General features: G+C 34.2%; 1 protein-coding gene across 3 annotated transcripts in view; it reads right to left on the reverse strand.

Annotated features, from left to right (window-relative positions):
• LOC122489714 (pleckstrin homology domain interacting protein) overlaps positions 1–14565 on the reverse strand; it is a 140123-nt gene that overhangs the window by 106163 nt on the left and 19395 nt on the right. The gene's annotated exons all lie outside the window — the stretch shown is intronic.

A 14565-nucleotide genomic window follows, 5' to 3' on the forward strand; every position in this document is an offset into this window, starting at 1 on the left:
TGTTATTCAACGATAGATTCCCTTTAATACACTTTTTAAAATTATTTTAATATATGACTTTTTATTTCTGACTATGACTGCTATCTACTTTGGATAAACACTGCAGCTTCTTACTTGAATTTGGTCCCAAAGAAAATTTAAATATACATACAAAATACTATTTAACCTAGATTCAGAGCCTAGCAATTATATCCTAAAGTTGATGAAATACAAGTATATTGGTGTATCATAAAAAAAAAATCAGTATTATTTTATTTATGTACAACAAATGTTTGGCTCACACTCCATTTAAAAGCAAAAATAAATCTTGGGGACTTACGAAGAGAAATGTAGAAAAATGCTTTGTATGATATGTCAAAGAATAACTACATATTTACATGTTCTTTTACTACATCAATTATTTTATATTCTAAGAGTGTACCTTTTGCTGTTAGCACATAAGCTCTATGCTACAATCTATTTTAACATCTGGGATATCTGAGATAAACTTTGACTGTTGTGAATTAGCATATTTAGGCTTCAGCTACTTATAATTCATTAATTCAGTAATTCATTAATTTTCTAATAAACCGGACACATTTTTCCTTATGCACAGAAATAGCCTGGTAAAAGACATCCTCTAGTGCTTTGGTTCAAATAGCCTGGTAAAAGACATCCTCTAGTGCTTTGGTTCAAAATCCACCAGACATCAAATGTCCTGATAAAGGAGAACTCAAAATGATCTTATCCAAACACTAACATCAATGACATCCCAAACTTACCTGTCTATTTTATAAGAAAGTCAGTGATGACAAAAAACACAAATGCTGACAGTGTTACTAAGACGTAGTTTAATTCCCTCCAACCAAAATTTACAATATTTTCAAAATCACAAATTTTATTGAGGTATTTAACACCGTTCAGGCATAAAAATATGATTATTGGAGATAATTACAATATCAAAACTATTATTTTAAGGATGATCAGGCATATGCATGTCAAAATTTGTAAAAATAAATTCATTATAAAGACCATTTAAAAATCGAGTTAATGAAGTATTTTCTAAGCAAAAAATCCTTGCCCTAAGTAAAGAGAAAATGTTGTTTGTCTCTTAAACATAGTTTTTTTACTGAATCTTTCTAAATTGGGATTAAATCTTTATTTTCATTTTAGGAGGCTAAAAAAAGAATATCTCTTTCTTTTTTTTTTTTTTTAAACGTTTATTTATTTTTGAGACAGAGAGAGACAGAGCATGAATGGGGGAGGGTCAGAGAGAGAGGGAGACACAGAATCTGAAACAGGCTCCAGGCTCCGAGCTGTCAGCACAGAGCCCGACGCGGGGCTCGAACTCATGGACCGTGAGATCATGACCTGAGTCGAAGTCAGCCGCTTAACCGACTGAGCCACCCAGGCGCCCCAAGAATATCTCTTTCAAAAAGCTACTTTACAATTAACTTTTCAAGTAAAACTTATCAGAAACAATATATTTAAGTAAAATATATTTACAGTTAAAACTATATTCTACACTACCTTTTGTTATGCTTGGCTACCAATTAACTATTTTAGCCAAGTCCTTAGATTTCAGACAAATTACAAACTTTGTGCAACAGTAACTAAAAGATAACCTATGCAGAACAGTCTGTAGAATTAGCAGGTAATGAGATGATGGTTCAAACTTGATACAGGGAGTTAGAGAAGAAAATTTAAGTATGGTTCAATAGTTGAAGTTAACCTGAGGAGGCTGAATTTGAAGACCTGACCAAATTAAATAGGTAAAAAATTTTACAAAGGTAGAGAGAAGGATTTTCTAGGACTCCCATTCAATGAATTCAACATTTTCTTTTACTATACCATTTGCATAATGTCTATCTCCCTTATCTGATCTTAAGTACCCTAAGGAAAGAAATTCTTACTCATATTTCCCACAACTGAGTATAGAGCCTTTAAATAAAAAAGTATATAAATGAATCTTAGTTAATAACATACACATGATGGTCAATTTAATCTGTAGTTTTATGACAAAAAGGCAAATGGCAATTATTCACTTTCTAAAGAAACTGTTAATAGACTAATTGGATTTCTGAGTAATAAGGAAATGTCTCTTGGATTATAGAAACTCCTTAAATTTTATTAAACTAGAACATTAATTTTTAAAATGAGCATGGTTAAACAGATATAAGGGGTCACAAAGGAGTAAGTTCCTTATATGACATTATTATAAATCAAGTAACATATAGGACTTGGTTTGAAAGTACATTTATTTTCCTAAGTATGGTGATGGGAAATATTCTTAAATTAAGCCTGCCAAAGCAAATTTCTATCTTCCTTCACTTGGCAAATTCTTTCTTACCCTCTAAGGCCAATTAAAATGTCACCTCTTCTAGTAAGATTGTAGTGAATTTCAAAAGCAACCTTATAACTGGTCACCTTATAATATCACTCCTATTCAAAACTACAACAATGCTCATTTCATTCAGAATAAACATCAAATTCCTACACCAAGCCTATCAAGGCGATGCATGATCTTGTCTCTCATTACCTCTCTGATTTCACTTGGTACTTGAAACCCTTTACTTGGTTTACTCCAGCCACTCTATGCTCCCCCATTCTCCCAACACAGGAGGCATGCTCTTAATGTAGGGTTTCTGCACTGGCTGTTCCCTTTGGCTAGAATACACTGCCCCCATACAGCTAATGCCTTGACCTTCTCCAAGTCTTTTCTCAGATTTCTGTCACTTCCCAATGAAGCCTAACCTGATCAGTCCATTGAAAACTGCAATTCATTCCCTATCACAACCCACAACTACTCCTGGTCATCCTTTATTTAGCTCTATATTTGTTCTTTTTCCATCAGTTATCAGCTGATGGTATACATTTATTAGTTTATTATGTTCAATGTTTATTTCTTGCCTCCCCAAACTACAACTTATATAACAAGCTCCATATGTGCCAGATTTTTGTCTTTTTTGTCCTTGTATTACCTAAAAGCTGACAATGCTACCTAGAGCTATAGCATAGAGCTGACAATGATGGCTGGCACTTAGTAGATGATCACTATATATTTGGTAAATTCAATGAACAAATTACATATAAATATATAATAAGATTATTATCTTATTAGATAATAAATTATCTTATTAGATAATAAGATAATTAGGCTTAAGGAATAAAACAAAAATGGAGGATTTGTCAAACTGATTACATATCCAAAATATCTCTAAATAGTTCTTCATTTCAACTCCTCTGCTAAATGGATTTAATTTGGAGGGAAAGAGAAAACTAAACATATATTACTCAAATTCCTAAGTAAACAGACCAGCAAATAAAATAAACATTCAGGAATCACTGTTAAACATTTGAAATATCAGTCTCTTAAAGTGTGAAGAGAGAAAAGAAACAAAATGGTGAAAACCCCCATCTGTACCAAATCATTCAGAACAGTCTTCGAAACAAAGTCTATGTGCACAAGCCTACAGAACTATTAGAGATAAACAAAAGGCCCACAAATTTTTTTTTTTAATTTTTTTTTTCAACGTTTATTTATTTTTGGGACAGAGAGAGACAGAGCTTGAACGGGGGAGGGGCAGAGAGAGAGGGAGACACAGAATCGGAAACAGGCTCCAGGCTCCGAGCCATCAGCCCAGAGCCTGACGCGGGGCTCGAACTCGCAGACCGCGAGATCGTGACCTGGCTGAAGTCGGACGCTTAACCGACTGCGCCACCCAGGTGCCCCAGGCCCACAAATTTTTAATGTTAGATATAAATACATACATATCTAACCTGTGGGCTCATGTTCATTACTTCTGTAAGTATAAGGATAATAAATCAAATCTCCCCACAGGTCACTTTTCCCCAGTTTATACCTAGTTATTTTTGAAGAATTGATTCATTTCTCTAATCATAATACTATGGGTATTCAGTGCAGAAAATAAGAGCACAAATGAAAGAAGAAAAATCCATGATTCTAACACCTAATGCAGTCACTTCTAAAATTTTGCAAAGATTTCCCTCATAAACAGCATTTTAAAAGCTATGCTATATTCCTTAATGAAATAAGATTAACCTTTAAGTTTGACAGACTCGTGTTCAAACTTCATACCGTGGGGACTTTAAGCAAGTGATTTTATCTCAATTTCAATTTCTCCAGTTATATTTCTAGAAACATCTTCCACAATATACTTGACTTTCATGTTATGTTGTTCTCTGACATCTCACAATTTCACAATTTTCAGTATATTTCCCTTTTTAAAATAATTTTTTCTACTCATTTAATATGAAGAGTTCTCCTAACCAGCCAATAATACAACAAATATCCACTTACATTTTCTTTTACTTCTCTGCGGTTTAAATTTCTCACTTAACTCCTTAATTTATCTGGAGTTTTAGTATATACAGAAGTGAGTCTCTAAAGACATTTATTCTGCCCCAAATAATCATTTGTTCCAGACTTTTCATTTATGAATCCTTCTCTCTATTAAAAATCGTGATTAAATTATCTTACATATATCTGTGCCAGATCACTGACCACATGTCTATTTATATGCCAGTACCAAAAATTTAATTTTGTAACTAATAATGTTTTAGTATTTATCTGGCTATTCATCACTATGCATCCATTTTTAAATGTCTTAGTCTTGATTATTATCCAATTTGAGGATCACTGATAAGTTAAAAAAAATTCATTTGTTGGGAATGTAAGGATAATTTCATTACCTTATAAACAACTGACATCTTTCTATCTAGGAACATGATGCTCTGTTTCTATACCTGGGACCAAGTTTTCAATACAGATGATTTTAAGAAAAGATAAACATAATCAAAGTAACCTTACGATTTTCCTCACTATACAAATCTGGACCATCTGAACCAACTTCCTGGGAAATCTGTATACAAATCTGTACTATTTGAACCAAGTTTTGTAAGGAAACACTGGGTAGCTGCCAGGAAAGAGCATCTGCAATAACCTCAGTAGCTATGATTTTGAGGACACTGGAAAAATACATGATAAAATCTCTGCAAACAAAAAAGAACTGAAATAGAAATACTATCATTTCCCTCCAAAATGTTTAGAATTTTTTCTCCTTCTGCTAAGTACTTTTAAAATGGAGAAAAACACATCGTGGAATTGCAATAAATTACCCAAGATCAAAAGTAACCATTGCTGGGTGCCTCAGTGGGTTAAGTGTCCAACTCTTTGATTTTGGCTCATATCATGATCTGTTTGCAAGATCAAGCCCCACCCACATGAGGCTCTGGGCTGACAGCATGGGGCTTGCTTGGGATTCTCTCTCCCTCTTTCTGTACCTCCCCCACTCATGCTCACTCTCCTTCCCCCTCCCTCTCTCTCTCAAAATAAATGATAAAAACCTTAAAAAAAAAAAAAAGTAAAACTGCTAAAAAAAAAAGAGTTGGGGAAAAAAATTTTAATTACTATGAATTAACAAAAATGCAGAGGTTATAACGTTTTTCTGGGTTTTGTTGTTTTTTCTTAACAAAGAACAATATAACATGCTGTACAATGTCTACTCCAGTGAAGGAAAACTGTTTTCCCTTAACAATCTAAACTAGTATAACTAGTGTTTGCAACTTCTGCCAGCTCATGAAAGCAGAGTCCTGCTGGTGCCATAATGAATGCAAGGAGAAGCATGTGGCTGTAGATTCCAAAACCCAGAGAATTTTTATGACAATAGATGAAGAAGCAAAGGAAAGACAGAATATGTAATTCAGCAGGTATCTCAGTGTAACCTGGGATCTTTTCTTATACAGAGAAAGGGGTACTCAGATAAAAAACCTCAGGGTACTTTATAAGAAGAATAACTGATTTTTACTAAATTTATTTTTGTACTATATTTTGACTAATTTTATTCTGTGATTCTGGTTAAAAAAACACTCTGGGGTGCCTGGGTGGCTCAGCTGGTTGAACATCCGACTCTTGAGTTCAAGTTAGGTTGTGGTCTCATGGCTTGTGGGATTGGATTGAGGCCCGTGTTAGGATCTGTGCTGACAGCACAAAACCTGTTTGGTATTCTCTCTCCCTCTCTCAAAATAAATAAACCTAAAAACAAAACAAAACAAAAATCTTGGAAACCTCCCAGAGTTTCTGTAAATAAAATGCAAAATAGTTATAACTTATAATTAATAACCACATAAACAATTCTTAAATTAAAGTAGAAAAGAGTGACTTCTGGATAATCAGTACCAAGGTTTCATTTTAACCTCCATTATCTGTGTTAATAAAGGCTTTCTAAATGTAAAATCAGGAACTCATAACTATAAAACAAGAATTTGGAAACCTATAAAACTAAACTTGAGTGAACTACAAAACTGGTAATAAACATGTAAGCAAGACCACATGAAAACAAATTCCAAACTGCTTTACTGCTAGATGATAACTAGTTTTCCCAACAAAATAATGCTATATCCATGACCAGGCACTTACAGAATAATTACTATAGAAAACACCCTGCAAGTTCAAAAAGTTGCCTATGAGTGTGTTGGTGATTTCAAAATTTTCATTAGATAAATGTGTGGTGTAAGGTATTTGAAAAGGCATAAAATTACATAAAATTTTATTCATTTTAAAGAACCACAAAAATGTTCTAATGAAAAGAAGATATGACTATGGGGTCACAAAAAAATAGCTATATGAATCTCTAAAAGAGAAGTTATGCTAAAGCCAGGAATCAAACACCTTGAGAAAATGGCTGTGATGAGGAAAAAGTCACCAAGGCTTAGAGCTAGAGACTTCAAGAATCCAATGATTGGAGTGCCTGGGAGGCTCAGTCGGTTAAGTGTCCGACTTCAACTCAGGTTGCGATCTCGTGGTTCACAAGTTCGAGCCCCACATCAAGCTCTGTGCTGACAGCTCAGAGCCTGGAGCCTGCTTTAGATTCTGTGTCTCCCTCTCTCTCTGCCCCTCCCCCACTTGCACTGTTTCACTCTCAAAAATAAATGTTAAAAAAATTTTTTTAAAAATCTAATGACAGAAAAAGTCTTATCTGCTTCAAATAATGTGGGTAAATGTCAAAATACAATACAATTACTAAAGTGGGGAGAAAAATGGCTACAGAACACTATTATGAAATAACAGTTTGGAAAATAATGGCTAATATTTACTGAGTGCTTTAGTACATGCCAGGCATCTTACATTGATTCTCATTTAATCTCACCCGTCTTTTACGGCAGATACTATTATCTCCAAGAAGGGGATATTCCTTACCAGTAAGGAAACTGAAAGCTAAAATTTAACTTTCCCAGAGGTGAAGTCCAAGGTTGAATTCAGGCATCTACTCCCAAGAGCGCACTCTTACCATGGTGGTTAGGTAAACAAATATTAGAAAAAAAAAAATGACTGAAAGGAAATATGCCAAAGCAGTAATAGCAGTTAACCAGTGAGACTGAATGCTTTTTGAACTGTTCTCTGATTTCCAAGTTTCCTCTACTGATTATTTCCTCTATTCATTCTGATTAATTTTAATTAAATAAAGTATAGCTCAGTCTGTCTCAAGGAACTCAAAAGAGCAATATGACAAATCTAAACTGTCTGAAGAGATTAAATTCAAAACCTGAGAAAAACATGCCCAAGGATAAAGATGCAAAGCATTTAAATTTATTTAAGCATAAAAAAAGAACCCTTAAGACTAAGCATACCAAAGCATCAGAATTGTATACTATAAAACAGACAATAACCACTGTCTATATGACAATGGATTGAATGATAAGACTACAAAGAATTTACACCTGGTTTGATTCAAAAGCCATAAAATAATACAAAGCACCATTAATTTTGTTTGTAAGTTTTGTTTCTAAAATATTTCCCAATAAAATTTTAAAGTAAAAGAGAAATATATCAAAGACAGTGTAGGTTCAATTTTATTTGGGAAGGAATCCTGTAAGAAGGAACTTTTAACAGTTAATTCACCATAGAGCCACAATTGATAAGCTTGCCACAATTCTCCTGAGGTTACTAATATAGACATTAGTAGGGAATAACAACCAAATGTTCGTAATTTGAGGGCCACAGATAATCTGGAAAATAATTCAACACAGATTGGCTTATTTCTACATCATCATCTGATCTTTGTATCATTCTGCACCAGTAACTAGCAACTAACCAACACGAGAACAAGGCAAATAAATCACCGTTAACTATAATGAACAAAATTCCCAACTTTAGTTTTATAGTAAAAGGGGTCTGTAACATTACAAGGACAATCCTGTAAACAGCTTTTGGTCCACAAAAAAGGAAAGAGAGAATAGAAAAGTAAAATAATCACCTGGGCAACACAGCACCCTGGAGAGCTTCTCTCTTTATTTTACTACTCTAAAATAATTAGTATGCACAGTAGCTACCCTCCAAATCTCTACATAGTCAATTTGGTGTTTAGTTGTACTTCCCATATGAAAGACATCACGTTTTTAAGATTTAGCAGATACCACAAAGACAAGTAAGCTCTAAAAAGGAGAGCACAAATACTAAAATAAAATACAGTAAGTAAAGAGATGATTCCAAGAGTTAAGCAAAAAAATCTCATGAACCAAGTACATAAGCACAAACAAAACAACCCCCCAAAACAGACATTACAATTACAAGGATTCAAATTTACTAGAATTGTAAAATTACTTGATTTGTATTACTCTTCCTCCTCTTTTCTTTCTTGGAAACTAGTCTGATGGTATTTCAACCATAAAACTTTTAAATGTTTTTATAGTAATTTTAATAAAAATTCATTTTTTAAAGCTATATAGTTTTATGCCAAACATTTTAATCATTTAATTTTAAATTAACAAACATTTATATAGCACCTATATGGGCCAAGTATGGACTAAGGGATGTAACAGAGAAAGAAAACGCACAGTACTTACCCTCATGAAGACTGTAGTCTAGCAGGGAAGACAGACGTGAAACAAGGACTTATAACAAGAAGTGTCAGCAAAACAAAAAAAAGGTTCAGAAAAACCTTAAAATATACAGCAGAGGGCCCTAAACATATGGCAGGGGAGGGAAGGGGTTGCATATCAGTGAGTCAGGCTTTTCTGAAAAACCGACATTTAAACTAAGACCTGAAAGTGGAACAAAGAATGTTGGTGGGAAGGGAGCATATTCTAGGTTGAGGCAAGAGCATGTGCAATGGTCTGAGGCTGGAAAGAACATGGCACTCAAACTATATAAGGAAGTAGGTATGGCTAGCACACAGAGCACACTGGGGAAAGTGTCAAGTGAAGAGATGGGAAGGTAGGGCACAGACTCCAGAATGCTTTGTAAGCTATGGTAAGGCATTCTGGACTATTTCCCCCAAATTAGGAAGTTAAAGGTTATTAAGGAGAAAGAAGTGGGAATAACATAAGATTTGCTTTGGGATAACCGATTGCCATTTTATCTCTTGACCACAATGAGAACAGATCACAAGGAATATGGCTAAAAGCAAAAGTTGATTTTGCAAAAGAAATCAAAGGGCTCAAAAAACAAAATTTCATTTTAAACTAGAATGTAATCAGTTTGCCAACAAGACTGTTAATAATACTTTCTCAAGGAATTGAATTATTTTCTCTCAAATTAAGTTATTTATATGGAAAGAGATAAACTTGAAACAACATACCATGTTTTAATCTTTCTAAAGTTCACATTCTGAATTCAAAGGCTCCTATACCCAAATCAATAAATGGACACAAGTGGTACAAGGCTAATGCATAAAGAATTTCACAGAGAAGGCAAAACGGTGCTAAATAAATGTGACATAAAGTTAAATGCATATTTCAGAAAAACACAACCAGGGATAATTGACTTGGTCACTACCTCTTCTTTTTTTCAGCTTCTTTGATAAAGTTGGGGTATCTTGCAATGTTGTTATGAAAAGCAAATGAGACAACATGTTCTATAAACTTAAAGGTATTATATACTACCACAATATTGACTTTGAACAATCAAATCTTCATGTTATAAAATTAAATCTTACTAACCACAGTTTTTCTTTTACTTTTTAAAAGACTTTATGGGACATCATTTTTTCCCCTTCATCTTCCTTATGGAGCTGAACAAACTGCTGCTCTCTTCATATAAGTATCTATTCAGCCTGATCATGGATTTCCTAGTTTCAAGATGTCTAGGAAGATGTTCAATTCCTTGCCTTTTTTTTTTTTTTTGGTTTAAAATTTTGTATGTTATTTTTATTTTAATTTTTAAAATGTTTATTTTTGAGAGAGTGAGCGAGTGAGAGTAGGGAGGGTCAGAGAGAGAGGGAGACACAGAATCTGAAGCAGACTCCAGGCTCTGAGCTGTCAGCACAGAGCCTGACATGGGGCTGGAACTCACAAGCTGTGAGGTCGTGAGCTGTGAGATCGTGAGCTGTGAGATCATGACCTGAGCCAAAGTCAGACATTTAATGGACTGAGCCACCCAGGCGCCCCTAAAAAAATTTTTTTTAATGTTTATTTCTGTGAGAGAAAGAGACACTGCAAGCGGGGAAGGGACAGAGAGAGAGGGGGGAAGACATGGAACCTGAAGCAGGCTCCAGGCTCCAAGCCGTCAGCACAGAGCCCAATGCGGGGCTTGAACTCGTGGACCGTGAGACCGTCACCTGAGCCGAAGTCAGACACTCAACCCACTGAGCCACCTAGGCGCCCCAGAAAACGTTCAATTCTTAACTTCAAAATTCAAAATAAAAAGTCAGAGACTTTATGAAGAAAATAAGATAATTTGCTTCACTTAAACAGATATGAAATTCAACATCAAAGTAAACAATCTGGAAAAATATGGGACACAAACTAAAAGGGGGTAATGAAAGGCTAGTGCTTCCTAATTACTACTGACACTGCTTGCCAGACATAGTACAACAAGAGGGCAGGGGGCACAGATGATATCTCTCATCACATCTATGACCTTAAAAAGAATTTCTTCTCATTATTAACAAAAGAAAATAAAACACAGCTACAAGAGCAACAATTTGAACTCACCTAAGTAAACTGTCATTCTTCAAAGTGTTTCCCCTTTTCTGGTCAATCATAAATTTGAAAAGAAATTTAAGCAAAAGAAAAAAATAAATAATAATGTCTATTTTATATATTTGGCACTTTGGCACAATGAACATTAGCTTTATTTCCCTTAAAACAAAAATGCAATACATCTTAGGAGTCTCTCACAATTACCTATTCTTAGAAGGCAAAACAAGGAAGTAGAGAGGCTGAGGGAGGAGAGGAAGGGGAGCAAGGAAGAGAATTAAAATAACAAAAACCTGTGCCAAATGGAAATATGAATGTCATTCTGAACTTTTCTTGTCCCACCTCATTCATTAATTACATCAATTACCTACTTCCTCTTCATTTAATATTTACTAATGCTGAGGAATTGGGTCCATAAGGAGCAATAAAATATAATCTTTATCCTCCAGGCCCTAACAGTACAGTAGAAAAAAACAAAGGTAAATAAATATCACTCAAGGGACAGATTAAAAAACAGAAACCAAGACCAAAAAATAAAAATCCAAAAAATATAGTTAAGTCAGAAATGATTAAACAACACAAATTATAAAACTAAGATTAGAAAAATAGAAGAAAATGAGTGCTGAAAGAGAAAATGGTTACTGAGAAAATAGGTCAAAATGAATGTATTTAAATAAGTGATGAATAGATGCCTAACTTAGGATAAAGTATGGACTGAGGTAAAAAAGGTACAAAACTTAACAGAATATGAGGTAAAGAATACATGAACAGGAAAGAAACTACAATTATTATAATCTTACAAATTACTGAATTATATGTCAAATGTTAAATTATATGTTAAATCTTACAGATTTATAACATACAATGTTATTAATACTTATGTAAGAAACATGGTTACATGAGGAAAAACTTAACTCTAACCTCCAGATCTCAGCCCAGTGCCAAATTATGTTAAAAAACTACCAACTGTAGAATAAGTCAAATATTGGAAATGTGGCAAAACAGCACAGTAAAAATAGAAGGGGAAAAGACCCTTTGCTTTAAAAGTACTCAAGATTTACTGGCAAAATAATGCATTAAATGAAAATTACACGATGAAAGGGCAAAAAGTTACATTTAGTGTAGTCAACATTGTGCATACATAGTCACTTTGCTATCTCATTTAAGTTTCCAAATTACCATATATGGTAAATTTCACCCCTATTTTACAAATGAGGAAGTTGAGAGGCTAAAAAATTAAATAATTTGCCTAAGGCCACACATCTAGACTAAAGCCGAGTCAAGATTTATAATCTAATTTTAAGCAAATCTTTGCTGCCTTTGTTCAAACTAGTTTTCTCAGAAAAAACTATAAATGTAGATGAGATCTAAAACTTCTTTTCATGCAAAAAGCTTCTTAATGTTAACTGCATGTTTGTGTAGCAAGGCTATTTTTCAAGGTAAAGCTTTCCTTACACTCACACAGAATGAGATTTCTCAATACTCCTTATCCTCGCCCACCAAAACTGGAACTTTGCAGCAGAAGCAGCAAGTAAAATGACAGAAGCAACAAGTAGAACTACATAGGCAAAACAACAAACAAGATGAGATATGGAAAACCTAAACATAGAAAGTTTACTTGGCTAATATGGTAAATGTCAAAAAATATAAACAGGCAATTAGCAAAAGATTGCTTTACTTTATTACAACCTTTTCCACAAGATAAACATGCATTAAATGAATCCCCAAATTTAACTTTAAAAACAGCTTTAATGTACCTATGTCTCTTCTTTCCAGGTCTCCCTCCACTAATGTCATTTATTATTAAATTATGCCTATTAACATAGGCAAATACAGAGTAAACTATATCTGAAAATAGGCATAATATGGGTAAGGAGATTGGAGAAAGCACAATACCTGAGATCATAAGTATTTTTGAAAGTAAATCTGTTATTATGCCTAATACATGATCATGTATCTCTTCCATAGAAAATGAGTTAGAAGATAATGATAACAGATTAGTAGGACCTTTCTTTTCTTTTATTTCTCTCCCATTAAGAGAGGTTCTAGAGGACTAGAAAGCAGCTGACTGCTTTGGTTCTCCTTCCCTGAGAATGAATTCCAGTTCAATTTTCACAATTTACATCAAGGACTAGGAGATGCAAAGCAGTCGGGATTTATAAAATAGGGTAAAGACACACTGAGATAAGATCAATACCTGGTTCTTAAATTATACAGGTATGGGTTTTTGACATCTCAAGTGTAATGAACTGATAATTCATTAATAAACCTTAATTTCTTAAAAACCAGCTTCTGAGGTTTTCCCTTAATTCAATGATATCCTTGACCAATGATATCCTTGACCAAGTCTCTCTCTTGGCTATTCCAACCATCTATTCCAATTTTTACCCCCTATACACTGCTGAATTTTTTGAGTCCCACTCCAGTTCATCAATTACCAACTGCCTCTTCATTTAATGTTTACTAATGCCAAGGAGTTGGGTCTATAAAGAGCAATGAAACATAATCTCTATCCTCCATGTCCTAACAGTATAGTAGAAAAAGAAAAGGAAACAGACACAACTATGTGACAAAAGCTATAGAAGAGGTAAGTATAAGCAGACATTTAAAGTTTAAAGAATGAACAGATATTCATAGAACTAACAAAAAAGAGAGACATTGCAGACAGAAATAAAACGTGCAGAGACAAAGGGTTAAGAGGTTAGCTGACTGTTAAGAACTGCCAAGGAGTTGTACAAAGCTAGAGTACAGGTAGAGGCAAGGAAAAGGCGGGAAGATGGGAAAAGGTCAGCCTTATGAGCAACATTACATGGTTAAAACTATTCAAAGTCAATGAGGGAAAGGAGGCACGACAGGATCACACATGCCTTTTACAACTTTTAGAGTTCTCAACTGGAGACAATTTTGCCCCAGGGACATTTGGGAACATCTGGAGATATTTTTTGGTTGTCACAATTCCAGGGGCAAAAGGTGGGAAATGCTACTAGCATTTACTGGGCACAGGCAGGGATGCTGATACAACACCCTACAATGCACAGGGCAGTAGCCTACAACAAACAATTCTCTGCCCCAAAATATAAACAATGCCAAAGTTACAAAACCTTGATTTAGAGCTAAATCCTAGGGCACAGGAATAAGACTAGAGGCAAGGGATCAAGTAGCCTATAAGTTCAAGGAGAGCAGAGGTCAAGCATGTTCTTATTTATCCTAAAACTCCAGATGCTAGCCCAATGCCAGATATAATGAATGCAGAGAGATTCAGTAATTACTTAGTAAGTGAATGAATGATGTTACAGCTCCAGGCAAGAAGTACCAAGGCCTCAAATGTGGCTATTGCAATGGTAATGAAAAACAGACTCAAGAGATTAGAATAAAATACACATGCCTTATTTACTAAACGAATGTTAAGAAATGAATTAAGAAGTCTAACTCCCAGGCTTGGAATAACAAGTTTCACAGGATTAGAAGTTCTATTTTACACATTTTAAAGTTTCAGACAAATGTGAAATACTCAAATTGAGAAGTACAAAAGTTTGCATATAGTCTGCAAAAATCTAAGAAAGGAAAATCCAATTTATCACCACACTTATCTTACGTGATCTTCTGAGTTACAAGAGAAAGTTCATTAAAAAAAAAACAAAAAAACTT

This window comes from Prionailurus bengalensis, chromosome B2 (assembly GCF_016509475.1).
Source record: "Prionailurus bengalensis isolate Pbe53 chromosome B2, Fcat_Pben_1.1_paternal_pri, whole genome shotgun sequence".
Lineage (NCBI taxonomy): Eukaryota > Metazoa > Chordata > Mammalia > Carnivora > Felidae > Prionailurus > Prionailurus bengalensis.